The sequence below is a fragment of the Mandrillus leucophaeus genome, unplaced genomic scaffold (genome assembly GCF_000951045.1).
Source record: "Mandrillus leucophaeus isolate KB7577 unplaced genomic scaffold, Mleu.le_1.0 Scaffold320, whole genome shotgun sequence".
NCBI classification, from domain to species: domain Eukaryota; kingdom Metazoa; phylum Chordata; class Mammalia; order Primates; family Cercopithecidae; genus Mandrillus; species Mandrillus leucophaeus.
This window is the reverse complement of record NW_012103366.1, coordinates 2177078-2189577: the sequence shown is the minus strand read 5'-3', so window position 1 is coordinate 2189577 and position 12500 is coordinate 2177078. Positions and strand designations below refer to the sequence as shown.

Genomic DNA, 12500 nt, shown 5'->3' with positions numbered 1-12500 from the left:
ACAATCTCATGAATGCATTTTCTGAGGCTTTAAATAAGAGGAGTGACAACTTCCTAGGCGCCGTTGGGGGCCGGGGTGCGGGGTCCACTGCTGCGCGGACCCCGCACCGAGGGCGCCTCTCCCGCCCGGGCGCCCTTGCTGTTTCCACGCACTCCTAGGCAAGGCTCTTTTTGTGGGTGTAATCTTTGTTTTTATTTAAATGTCTAGGAAGGGAAAGGAAGGGAATGGAGGGTAAGGTAGAGAAGGGAAGGAAAGGGAAGGGAGATGGGAATGGAATGGGAAAGTAGGAAAAGCGGGACGCGGCCGGAAGCCCAGGTTTCCCAACAGCTTTTCTGCGGTCAGACTGCGCTCACCGAAACCCGAGCCTGTTACCTGACCAGGCCGTCCCGGTCACATTCTTCCCACAAGTTATCTTTTCTCCAACCAGGGCATTTACAGATTATTCGCACTGAATTTTCTGCCCGCCAAGAACGAATAGGATCGCCAAGCCACACCACTTTTTAGAGCCCGCTTATTCGTGCCTACCCACCCTCTCCTGTGTCCCAGGTTCCCTGAGCACCGGAATCCTTTCCGAGCATGGCCAAGTTTGTTCGGTGGCTCAGAGCGGGAAGGGAAGTGCAGTTCAACACCTGTCCCGCTGCTCGGTTTGGAGATCAAAGGCCAGCTATGGGCTGAGCGACAGATTTACGGGACTGTGGTACAGATTAAGGCGGTACTGATTAACGTGAGAACCCTGCCGGTCCCGGACTCGAGCTCGCGCCCAAGGAAAGCGTACAGGTCCCTGGAAGCGGGTGGAGGTCGGAGAGGTCGAGGCAGCCTGCGCTGTGGCCAGGCAGGATTGGTGGGCTTTAGTCTCAGTATGTGTTCTTTAAAGTCTTGACAGGTTATTAGCAAAGGAAGGGGCACCTCGGGGTCATGAAGATGCCTCTCGCTCTGGCCCAATCGTGCTGAGGTTGGCTCATTCCTCGGTCGGGTCCAGTAAAACAGCCCAAGCACAGCCTGGAATCTTCCCGCATCCGCGCGGGAGTAGAGTCTGGCCTTGGGCCCTGCGTACCCTGCAGTCGTCAGGGACGCGTTCCAGGCCAGGGAGGCCATGCGAAGGGTTTCCGCTGCAGGGCGAGGGGAAAGGAGCGAAGAAGGAATCCTCTCCGCGTCATCAGCATGGCGATCTTGTGATTCTCCCACACCCAGGTTCCAGCTCAGCCCCCAAACTGCTGCCCCAAGGAAACAAGTTGGGGAGTGTGGATTTAGATATAACAACGGGTGTGAGCTGATGTCCTTATAACTAGAAATATTGAGACTAGAAAATCAGCTTCGAATCCACGACCCTCAAATTGATGCTTAATCACACCCTCGACTCCAGAAAAGCTGCTGGGGACAGACATGGTCAGGTTTTGCCAAGGGTTCATTAAAATAGTCTGCACTGGAATAACCGGGTGCAAGGGATCACATCTTCACTCAGGGTTCTGGGGATCCCCTCGTCGCCCCAGGTCAGTGGGTGGGGAGGAGGGCAAACCTCTGTCTTTTGTTTGTGGGTGAGGGATGCGAATTGTGGCAGCAGCCGAGCAAAGGGGGGAAATTAATTGCAGCCAATTAATAATTAATCCCCTTTAAACAGCTTTATTATCTCTTCCGAGCGACAGAGATTTGTCTGATAACCCCCTGAAGACCAAATGTCAAGTTTAACCAAATAGTTATTGCTTTATCAACCCGAGTCTGCAAATAAATTAATCAAAAGCAAATCTGTCCTTTGTGCGGCTCATTTGCTGGTAATGGATGGATATGAAGATTTGCCGATATTATTGTCTGTCATTCAATCTAACAAAGTGAACATTTATTGCATATATATTAAAAATTATCCCGGAATCGAGTGGCGCCGGGTTGCATTTATTGGAGTCTTCCCAGGGGTGAGGTCCCCTCGGATGGGGCCGCGTGGGATAGAAAGTGCAGGAGCGCGAGTCTCAAATCTCTTTAGGACTCTGTGCCTGCCTCTGTCCCCCTCCCCGCGGCGACCTCCCTCTATCCCCTTCCCAAGCGTTCGCCCGGAGCCGTGGGACGTGCCTGCCGCCTCCTGTCGAGCGGCCAGGGCCAGCGGGGCGCGGGGAGCCCAGCTACTGTCAAAACAGAGTCCTTCAGCCCTAAGCACTCACAAGGGGTTCGGCCCTAGGAAATTTGGGGAGGGGGTGTGATTGAAGAAAGAGAAACGGGAGGGGGACAGCTTCCCTTTGTCTTCTCTCGAGTTACATCATTTTCTAATTAGGCATAAAATTGTCTTCATACACTGGTATTGCGGCCTTCATAAACATCACCATTATGGTTTATAAGGACGCCATTGTGGTGAGGCTGTCCCAAAATAGAAAGAGCTGGGGAGGGAGAGGTCTGGAGTCCGGGAGGCCCCGCTTTGTCCTCCCCTGGGAGAAGATAGATGGCCAGTGTCACGCAGATGATGACTTGGGACTATTAAATTGTCAGAGGGGAGCAGAATCTTTAACAGCCCCCAGCGCTGGTGGAAAATTCTAGAGGCAGGAGCCGGGGATTCTTGGATGGGAGGGGAAGGCCGGGCAGCTGGATTCGCTGGGCAGGTGGAAAAAGAGGTAGGTTAGTGGCGGGCAGAGGCAGAGCGGAGGGCAGTGGGGGCCGAGGCTTGGATCTCCTCCTGGGGCACCCTGACTTCGCTGCTCTCTGAGCTCAGGGCCACTGGATCTGGAGCTGACCTCTCACCCGATCCCCATCGCCAAGGCTGGGGAACAAGCAGCGCTGGAGAAATGAGAGGGGCAGCGAACCCGGAGGAGTGGCGGAGGTCTATGCCAGGCGGGGAGACAATTGTTCTCATTATTCGAAGCTGAGGTCCAAGCCGGGCCACCCGCCCGGTCGGGGGGCGCGTCGCTAACTGGATGGAGATGGATGGAGGCGCCCTGAGCCCCCGGCGTCGTGTCAGACCCGGGGCAATTACTGTCCCGCCAGGATGGACACACTGCCCTGCCACCCTGACCCCGGCATGCAGGCCCACTGGCCCACTGGCTGCCTAAGCCTCCTGGGTGATTCTCTCTCTCGCTTTTACAATAACCCAACTTGACATAAATAACTCCCCTACGCTTGTCTACATCTGCTTGACCCCCTGAACCCGCGGAAAATCTTTTGTTGCATTTAGTTAACTTACATTTTTCTACAGAAAAAAAAAAAAAAGGCTTTTAAAACTGTATATCCTAGCCCCGTCTTATTCACCTCTAGTTTGGGTTCTGGTGTATGTTGGAATTCACACTGTCCTTCCAAATCGTGGAGGACAATTCCCTCCTGGGAAGACATGTTTCTCCCTGTTTATGCTGCAGGCACAAGTGTGCTGTTTCGGGAGTCCTGAGTTTTACAAGGTGGCCTACAGACACTTGGTGCTCCAGAAAGTGGTCAGGTCTCCAGAATCGTCTCCCCTGATAGCTGGGGTGGGAGTGGGAGCCAAAAGGGTGAAGAGAGAGGACAGCAGCTCTCAAGAGTGCTGATCCCCTGCTTGGTCCTGGCTGTCTAAGGGTGCAGCTAGGGGAGGAGGCCAGTTGGCAGAGGCAGCCAGGTGCCCCACATGTGCTGTCTCGCTGACCTGATCTGGCAAGTTTAGGAGGGGGTGAGCCCTGGAAGTGCCAAACTGGCACCATGCACTGCTATCACGAGGTGCCAAGACAGGAGGGAGCTGATGGTGGAAAGAGGATGGGAATGATTCAGAGGATTCTGTGGAAATTGCCTGGTCTGGTCACTACAGCTGGCATGGGCCTGGGGATGCCAGAGCCAGCTTTGCTCTCCAAGGCGTCCTCTAGGTGAGGGGGTGGGTGGCATTACCTGCAGCAGCCTTCCTATCAGTCATCTCCTTCCTACTTAGTCCCAGGTGGCTACAAGTCAGAAGATCAGGACAGGATCTCAGAATTTAGAGATGGAAAGGCTCTTAGAAGTCAGATGGCCAGAGTGACTCCCAAGTGTGATGTGTATAACCCTTGGATAAGACCCCTTTGGGGTCCCTGATAGGTTTGGGCCCCTAACTGTCCCTGAGGTCTCCATCCGCAGAGCAATATGGGAAGAGCTGAGGCTGGGCCTGGCCAAAGTAAGCTCCCTCGAACACAGGCCCTGTGGCCTGGGCTTTCCTTGTTCAAGGCTGAGGGAAGCAGCAGTTGCAGCAACAAGACCTTGACTTAGCAGCTATATCAAATCAAGTCAAAACAAACAGTAATTTCAGGATTCCAAAACTCTGGGGCCAGTTTTTCTTATAACACATTTTTTCCCTTTTTTTTTTTTTTTGAACGAGGTGGCTCATGCCTGTAATTCCCGCACTTTGGGAGGCTGAGGCAGGCGGATCACCCGAGGTCAGGAGTTTGAGACCAGCCTGGCCAACATGGCGAAACCCATCTCTACTAAAAATACAAAAAATTAGCTGGGTACGGTGGTGCATGCCTGTAATCCCAGCTACCTGGGAGGCTGAGGCAGGAGAACCTTGGAGGCAAAGGTTGCAGTGAGCTGAGATGGAGCCACTGCACTCTAGCCTGGGCAACAGAGCAAAAGTTTGTCTCAAAAAAAAAAAAAAAAAAAAAAGTCTGCAGTATGGTCTTCACATTATCACTCTCAATGTCGTTGGAGGTAGGTCCAAGCTGGTGTCTCTTTGATTAGTCTCCCTAATCCCATCTACTCATTTACTAGCCATTAGTCATTCTTTAATTGAGTCCAAAAATGTTTGTGAGGAGATAGTCCCATATGAGATTAAAAGAAAGAAAGAAAAACAAAACAAACAAACAAAACACAGAAAATCAGGTACTGAAGGGTTTCTGATGTAACTTGTTTGTGGGACTACGGGATTTTGGTTCAGCCTAGATTTAGCAGCTCCTGATTTGGGGACCTTGGTCAGGAACTGAAGGACTCTTGAGCCTCAGTTTTGTCTTCTGTGAAATGAGAGCATTGGATGCATACTCTGCAGGTCCCCTAAGTCCTCTAGGTGTACTAAAACAGGCACTATTCACAGCCCACACAGGCATGAACATCAAAGTGCCTGCATAGGTTTGAGGGAGATAACAGTTTCTGACCGTGCCTCTGAACTTCCAATTCCAAATCATGAAGGACAAAGTACAGGGAAGATGTAAAACACACACTAGGTTAGAAATCGGACTGTCATTGATTTAGTCAAGTTGGTTGGCTTATTTGATATTTCTGAATCTGCTTCCTCTCATAGACAATGGGAATAATAATGTCTGCACTATTCACTCTACAAAATAGTTGTGAGGATCAACTCTGATAATGCATGTAAATGTGTTTTGAAAACTAACAAGTATCATGGAAATTAAAAATACAAACAAAAAGCTATGAATCCACTCCGTAGAAGGCACCCACAAATGAGTGCCGGGAAGGTAGGTTTCCCCTTTCTTTTGGTGCGGCAACAATTAGAGTCTTGGGCAGCAGATGTACACAACTGGAATGACATACTACTTGCTGTGCTGCTGTCAGGGTAGGACATTCTCTCCTTAATTTTCATCATCTACCTGTGGATACTAAAGAGATGGTCTTTTTCATATACAGGTGAGGTCCCAGAGATATCTGGCACATACAGCAGAAATACTTGCTTCAGTAAGCTTCAATGCATTTTAAGGACTCTGTTGCTTGGCAGATTCCTTGAAAATAATTTACTATTGATTGGAAAAAAGTGAGGAAAGTGAAAAGGTCTTTTGAAGTTTTTTTGCTGATCCTCCCTTCTAAAGAAAAACATGTTTTTCTTCTTAGCAGGAAAAATAAAACAAAACTCAAACTGTTCTTTTTATAATATACTCCTTGCTAAGAACTTTGTTAGCTTATTTAGGTTAGGGAGGTGAAGTTACTTTTAAAAGAAGCTTTATCTCCTTGCTGAAACGGGTGGAGGAAAAGAATGTGTTTTGAGAGAAAGGACTTTGACTCTTATAGAGAAAATGTGCGCCTCTCATGGGGAAGCCTTGGAAGGGGGAAAGTTGGGTGGGGAGGAAACCTCAAGATAAACAAGGCCCACCTTTCTCCTGATGCTCAGAACGTTGGCAAAGCAGCTAGCAAGGCATTCACCCCATTTGGCCTGTGGAGATCTTCTAGCAGGTTCTCAATTAAGGGAGCTGCCTTTCCTTTCATTCTCTTAACTTTTGTGTTCAATGTTAACAACCTGATGCTATCTATTATGGTGCCATTATCACAGAATGTTGACTGAACTGGTTCTTTTATCTCTATTATGGGGTTGCCTGCCTTGCAGATTTATGCATTTTTGATATTAAATTCTTTATCTCATTAAGCCTACACTCTTGTTGACTTTCATTGACCCTCTGCCCTGGTCCCCAATACTTTTCCATATTTAATATTGAAAGATTTTTCTCAATGCCCCTCTTGGCTTTGTTGCCATCCGTTTGACGGCTGTCCCTAATGGCCTGTGCTGTTTGCTCTGTTCTTGAACTTGGTGGGGTCACACATTCTTAAACAGTGATGTCCTCTGAATGTCCACCCTTGCTGTCCAGCTAAGTTGCCCTGTGTCACAAGCTCTGCCCTCTTCTCCGCCCCTAACTACCAACTGCGCCTAATTGCTTCAACAAACACCTTCCCTAGTGGTGCCCCAGGCCCCCTGAGCCTTTTGGGTTTTGTTTAGCTGCTAATGTTCTGCCTGGCCCACCAGCGGAATGGCCTCACTGACCTGATACATCGCAGCTCTTCTCCTTGGAGCGCCTGTCTTGTCCAGTGCCCCCTGGGCCAAAGGCCAGGGTCTGGGCAGGATTGACCAGCTGCTTGAGGTGGCCACAAAAGACAACTTCAGCTTGAAATGGGCAAATGAATGTATTCATTTATCTTTCTTTCCCCTTAAACCTATCCACAAACTCAATCTACTGCCTGGCTTGAAACAAAACAAAGGGATGATCTTGAGAAGGGGGGCAGGAGAGGCCCATCTCGCACCAGAAATCTTAGCTCCCTTCTTGGGGGCCGTCTGTTCAGTTTCACAACACTTACAAGACCAATTTCCAGAATTGAAGTTGCCTGGTGTTTTGATTCTTCCTTTGCCTGTGCATTTGTGCCCTGAAGGTCCCTTCCAAATGGATACTAATTGTGGGGGCTGCACGCTGCTGGCTGCTCCAATGCCCCGGGGCCCGAGGACCTGCTTCTCAAAGCCTTAATTGACAAGGACCTGTCTGTATTTAGGAGCAGCTGGTCCAGAGCGTTGGCACATCAGTGCAATCTTAACGCAGCATCCCTAGCCTGGAGGAGGATGAGGGTAAATGTGGTTAAAATGAAGGAAGATTTATAGCCGGCCCCCTTGGGTAATAGGACAGAAGACAGCTCCCAAGATTTTCCCCTACGAGGGGGTTCATTCATCAGCTCCAGGGCCTGGTAACCGGGGAGGAAGAGCGCTTAAGCTATTATTACTAAACGGGGAGGGGCAGGAGCCCGCTTAGAACAATTAGGCAGGTGACAATATTCCACTATAATGCGTCGTCCTCGGAACTGGACTGGGTTTAGAAGACTATCAGGCTGTCTCTTGCTTCCGCGGGCCTCGGCGCCGGGGCCTCCGCCTGGGTCTGGCTCCGGGTTAATGGTGGCGCCGCCGGGAGGCTGGGAAAGGAGAGGGAGGGCACTCTGGCTGCCCTGCCCAGGAACAGGGAGGCTTTCAGTGGCAGCTCGGACTCCTAGTTAGGGCGTTTCAAAGCCCCAAATGGCCGGTGGCAGGGGCCATTGCGTCGATCAGTTTTTCCTTCCTGCGCCCCATCAGGCGCGCCCGGTTCCCCAACTACCCGCTCCTCCACTCTGCGAACGCCTTTCTGCAACCTGCTGGCTCCGTAGATACAGCCATTCAGCCGGTTACAAAAAAGGTTTGTTGGTTCAAGAGGAACCCGGTTTTGTTGTGATGTGTGGGAAATACTTTGATGTCCTCCCAGTTCGCACGTGTGAACAGGGATAATGGGTTTGGGGATCTTCATTGAAATTTGAAGTTTTTAAAGCAGAAATTCCCTAACTTTTGCCTGTTTTTCTCAACTTTTTCTTTTTTTTTATTTCTTCAGGAACAATGCCAACATTGAAGTCCTCGGTTGGAGTCTGCACAGTTGGAGATCTTTGGTGCCATTTTAGACATCTTTGGATTTCATCAATCAAACTGACTGCAATTTTCCATAAAAACCCTGAATTTGGGTCAGAAAGTGGGCAAAGTAGATAAAGATCATTCGAGCTGTCTTATAAGATGATAAATAGATATCCTTTCAGGCCAACAATGCCAAAGTGCAGTTTTGTGATTCCCTTCCATGGGTTCTGAATGCAGTGAGTCGAAACGATTTCTACATGTTTTCCCATGGTTTAGGAGGTGTCTTTACATACTTGTCAATAGTAACCTGACCTTTTTCCCCATGGAGTTGCTAAGTGTGTTTTATTTGAGTCCTTTTTCCTTGTTGTGTGTGTGCGTCGCACAAAATACACAAGAAAATAAAGGTGTTTTTTTTTCTTTTATTGCTCAAATCAATAGGATATGGGTCCGATCTAGATAATTCTCTGCATATAGACTGGTTTCAGTAGCCCTTGAGTTCGTGTAGAAATTCCATTTGCTCTGCAGTTGCTCTTGAGGCACTTTGGACACCATTTTGGGCACCATGCTGGGATGTAAACTCACTTTCTTAACGAAAACAACAACAACAACAGCCTACTGGCACTGTGTCCTTCCTATTCTTGAACTTGACGAATGGCCTTTTGTATAAGGTGAATAAAAGGAAATCCTAGAAAAAAAATAGCAAAAAGAAATCCCAATATGACATTTAACCCACTACCTCCAGAGACCTTTCAAAATGTTAGCTGAAATAATTTCTGATGAATAAGAACATTTTATGCTGTGTATTCAGCATATATCACATGTCACTTCTTACTGACTGCCTCAGTTTAATTCCCCATCTTTTGAATCTTCTTGACCCTCCTCCTCAAAATGTTTTCATCTTGATAGTCCTTTCAGTCAAAGTTTTAGTTAGCCAGGTATTTTAAAAAGCTCTTGAAGAATTACTGGTTCTTCGTGGAGAAACTATACTTGCCATTCTTGGTTATTTATGAATTAATGATCTGCTGTGTTCTCATAAACTCATAGATCTTGTGGGGGCATACACAATTATGCAGCAGACACATTTATTTTTCTTGATATAAGATTTTCCTCCCATATCCATCGCGCGCCCATCATCTCTTTTTCTGTGTTTTGCTTTTCCAAACTCCTTAAATATCAACTGTATGTTACAAAGCATCTATAGAAGAGACTATAGTGCAGTGGGAGTTAATTACTGTTATTAACTTACTGGCTTTATTAGTTTTGAATGAAGCATGTAGCTGTGGCTACAGTTATTTAAGCACTCTTTATTAGCTAAAATAATTTGCAGTTTTTGGACATACACTCACCATGTAAGATTTAAAATAACAATTGGGGATTCAGCAACAATTCTCACCTCTCATTTGTCTTTAATAAATCTTGCTGTTGAGTACTAAATATTTTAACTTAGCTTATAGCTGTCTGAATGACCCTTTATCTCATTCTTTCACTGCAATTTTATTATCAATTTTACACTTTATATGGTGAAAAACATCTATTAAGTGACAATTTAATTTTTGAAGCATTTTCTCTATTTCAAGAAGACCATTGCAAACAGCAAATTTATGAAGGTAGACAGCATAATTATTATAATTATCTAAAACAAAACATATTTGAATAGAGTTAATAGTCTTCCTATTGCCCTCTCTTTCTTTTTCACTCCTGCTATTCGTTTTAGACACATCTGTGGTATCCATGCAATCTATTTAGTAAGTAAGAGGGATGGGGGCAAGTAGAATAGAAAAACCAAAAGTTGAATTTTGTTAGTCACTTCCCATCAGGATAAATCATAAAAGCTTATCTGAAGTCATTATATTAAAAAAGAAATGGTAGAATTTTGTAAACCATTTGAAGTCTGTTTGACACAGCTTCTTTCAGAAATCAATTTACCACACTGCAAGGTCACTTATAAAATTTTTGTTTTGGAATTTTAACATGTTTGGTACATACAGTAACAGCCATTTGATTACTGTCATTGTTGGTGAGAGCACAGGCCCTGTTAATTAACAGAAAAATGTCAAGCAGTTATATGTAGTGCACGGTGTTCCATAAATATAGTGCAAAGGACCAATAGTGAGGCATAAACTTAAAGCTTCAGATTTGAAATGACATTCTGGAAACATATATTTGAGTCTGTGACCAAGGATGGAGTAATTTGGGCTCTGTCAGGTGCTGGTTCTCCTAAGCCTCAGAAATGTAGGCCAGAGAAGGAATATCTGGATCAGTGTGACTTTCCATTTTTTAGATGAGAAAACTAAATCTGCACAGATAAAATGGTGGTCATAATGTACTCATGGCAGTGCACCTGTAGCTTTTTCCCCTCTTCCTCTTCTGTTCCTTATCATCTGTAAGTTACTCAATCAGGGACTGCTTCCTTAATTTTGTTTCCCATATCCACTAGAAACAAACAAACAACAAAATACCAAAGAAAGAGAGAAAGAAAGAAAGAAAGAGAGAAAGAAAGAGGGAGAGAGAGAGAGAGAGAAAGAAAGAAAGAAAGAAAGAAAGAAAGAAAGAAAGAAAGAAAGAAAGAAAGAGAAAGAGAGAGAGAGAGAAAGAAAGAAAGAAAGAAAGAAAGAAAGAAAGAAAGAAAGAAAGAAAGAAAGAAAGAAAGAGGAAGACAGAAAAGATTCCCCAAAGGCATTTACATCCAGTTCTAGCAGCATCCTCCTCCCACTTACAGCATGCCTTTAATAAGCTAATGCCTGCACAGGCCGAAGGAAGCACAAGGTCAGTTAAATCAATGCCAGCAGCCCATTTGGGGAGTTAGGCTACAGTTCTCCTTTCATGGAAGATTTTTGTTCTTGAGAATTATCTGGATAGTTCCCTGAGTATTTCTATTTCCATTTCTATTTCCTTACTTACAATAAAATGAAGGAAATGAAAATGTTCCAAAACAACAACAACAACAACAACAACAAACAAAAACAAAACCAAAACCCCAAAACCTGTGAGGGCTGTGTCCTTACATACAAAGAGGGGAAATAAACAACCCAGGTGAGTGGAAAAGAAGGTATCTGGAGCCCCAGCTTTCCAGCCTGCCTATAGATAAATCCTCACATTATTATGTAATTCATGCCATCTTATGCTTCTCTCAGTAACTACCATGCACATCCTAAGCAATCCTTATAGGTTTCACTTCATATCCTAATATCCTAGTACTTCATATCCTAAAATTTCAACATTTTAATCCATCATTTGACATAAGTCCATAATTTTATGATTATCAATTATACTTTTCAAAAAAATTTTAAAGCTTATGTTAACTTGCACAATAAGTAGTGATAATATTCTTCTTATTATCAATAATGACATTCATTAACTTGCTATCGTCAACTCCTCTTTGACGGTGATTATCTTGGTAGTTATTGTCACATCTTACAATTTGTCAAAATGATTTGGTTTACTAAGACTTTTGAGAGGGTTTAAGAGGTAATAGAAAGTAAGTAATTTAAACCAAATCTATTTTCTCTTCTCATTTAGCTTCGTAATTTAAACAAAAGCCATCTAGGTGGGTATCATGAATGTTCTGAGCGATTTGACCTCTGGTCCCCATTCTACTGTGTATAATTTTAAAAATTGCTTGCTAAAAATGGCTCTTTATCACTTCTTTGCAAGTGTGCAATACAATTTTACTTCAGAACATTTTCAAGTTTTAATAAGGATTTAATAACCTCTGATTTAGAGGCAGCCAGAGCAAAGTTGTTGAATTTAATAGAGGCTAACATATGGGAAGGGTTTTAAAGAGCCATTCACATCCAAACCCCAAAATGGCTTCAATCAGCAGGTATCTTGATGTTTATTTAATGAAGAAATGTATGAGCAGCTGCTGTTTCCCCATTTCAGATGTAGTTATCTTTCATTGCTTTGCAACAAATCGGGAAGAACAGATTTTAGCTGTAATTTGGGATCATTCCATTAGATGTGCACGGCTACACCAGTAGATTCATAAACAAAAACAATGAGGCTGGTTTAAGGAAGCAAATAAAATATAATAACGCTTGGGTTGAATCTGTAGGTTGTGTTTTCAGATCTATTGCTAGTTTCTAGGTCATAAATATTTTCAAGTTTAGACTAAGCCCTAAAGGCTTTTATAGATAAATAAAAACCCAATCTGACACTGATTCTTAACTGACCTTGTTGTATTATTGCAGATGAACGCATGAGGTTAATTTCTGTTACCCAGTGCATGGTGGGCATTGCCAGCACCATAATGTCCCTCTAACTATGCCAAGGATAAATGTCATAGACAAGTGGGGCTATGATATGGCCCAGAGGGTTTATGGGGCAATTGCTCGAATTGCTCACAGGACAGACATTCTTATGGCACGTATACCGAGCTGCAGATGCATTGTTTCTTTGATTCCTACTTAAAAATTTGAGGCTTGTGTGTGTGTGTGTATTTTATATATATATATATATA

At 44.9% G+C, this 12500-nt stretch overlaps 1 long non-coding RNA gene across 1 annotated transcript in view; it reads left to right on the top strand.

The window, feature by feature from the left end:
• The window catches only part of LOC105545180, a 3105-nt gene extending 1363 nt beyond the window's left edge, over window positions 1-1742 (top strand). Inside the window, exon 2 of the long non-coding RNA XR_001006880.1 lies at window positions 428-1742. This is a non-coding gene — a long non-coding RNA (uncharacterized LOC105545180). The remainder of the gene's footprint in view (window positions 1-427) is intronic.
• The last annotated feature ends 10758 nt before the right edge of the window (window positions 1743-12500 follow it).